Source organism: Aplysia californica, unplaced genomic scaffold (assembly GCF_000002075.1).
Source record: "Aplysia californica isolate F4 #8 unplaced genomic scaffold, AplCal3.0 scaffold01348, whole genome shotgun sequence".
NCBI lineage: Eukaryota > Metazoa > Mollusca > Gastropoda > Aplysiida > Aplysiidae > Aplysia > Aplysia californica.
Genome location: NW_004798618.1, coordinates 100,564 through 101,952, shown reverse-complemented (window position 1 = coordinate 101,952; position 1,389 = coordinate 100,564).

Below are 1,389 nucleotides of genomic sequence, written 5' to 3'. Positions count from 1 at the left end.
CCCTCCCGATGTTTCTGTCTGTCCGTCTGTTTGTATGTATATATTATGTCTGTCTGTCTGTCTGTCCGTCTGCCTGTCTGTTCTGTCTGTCTGTCTGTCTGCCTGTCTGTCTGTCCCAGTTATCTTGTCGATATTTTACTCTTTACTCAAACCAAAAGCTATATGAAGAAATTATTTAAAATCGGTATATGTGGTGTAGAGCTGTCTCACGGCATGCAGGAGACCCAAGTTCGATTCCCGAGTAGGAAGAATGTTTAAACATGTCTCGTGTTTCTTCTGGGATGTTGTATGATCCCTCTCAGCTCTGGTTGGTCCTGACAGGCAGGGTCGGAAGCTCGCCTCCTGAACGATCTAAGGTGTGTCGATTTTTGGGAGGGGGGAGGTAAAAACGACTTATTTTGATAAAATAAAGCAGTCAAAAACAGTTTGGCAGTATCGCATTCCCTCAAATAATAGTGGGGTTCCTCAACAGCGGAAAATCGGTGAAATTAAAATGATAAATTTATAATTAATTTTAATTATAAAATTAGCTCAGTTGGACTTCAGAGCGGATGGTCCTGCATGGTTTGAATCTCAGACTAAGTATTCTTGAATTCGGGTCATTTTGTGGAGTTTTCAAGGGTGGGTTGCATATTATCAAGTTTCTTTCAGTTTATTCGCTTTGAAAAGATTCCTTTTTGTTCCGAAGTTTACCCCAATAAAGAAATTCCAATTATTACACGGCATTTTAAGCCGCCCCACCCTCCTCCCTCTTCGTCCCAGGAAAAACAACACCAGCGTCTGAGGTGTAGCCGTCCCGTCACATGCTAAAGACCCGAGTTCGATTTCCGCGAAGGGAAAATTTTTGTTATTTCTCCTATGAAGTTGTATCCCTCTCAACCCGGGTTGGCCCCAACAGACAGGGTCGAAGCCTGCACCCTGAATGATCCAAATGGTATTGATGGGGGCATAAAAGGCCTGCACCTTTTACTTCATGAGGGAAAAAGCGCGTTGCAGATTCACAAGCTCACGACAGATTAGACAACAGTAAGAGGGAAATAAAAAACTGCTGTGTCAAAGACCTTGTTTCGAATCCCCAACGGGGTGTACTTAAACTCGATGTATTCGGATAGTTTCCACGGCTCCTGCCCTCGAAGCATGGTCCAATCGAAGGTGGACGTTGAATTGAGAAGTCCCACATTTCACTGACCCTACAGTGGTAATAATAATAGGAGTGTAACACCCATACCATATCACACACAGTGGGAAATAGAAAGAGCTAACAACGCCTGAGCACCCACAAGCTGCCTTATCAATATGCCGCTAGAAGATATTGACACATTAAGTTATATCATTTTGGAGATGGGCTGCTTCGACCCTGCCTGTCAGGACAAATCCGAGCCGAGACAA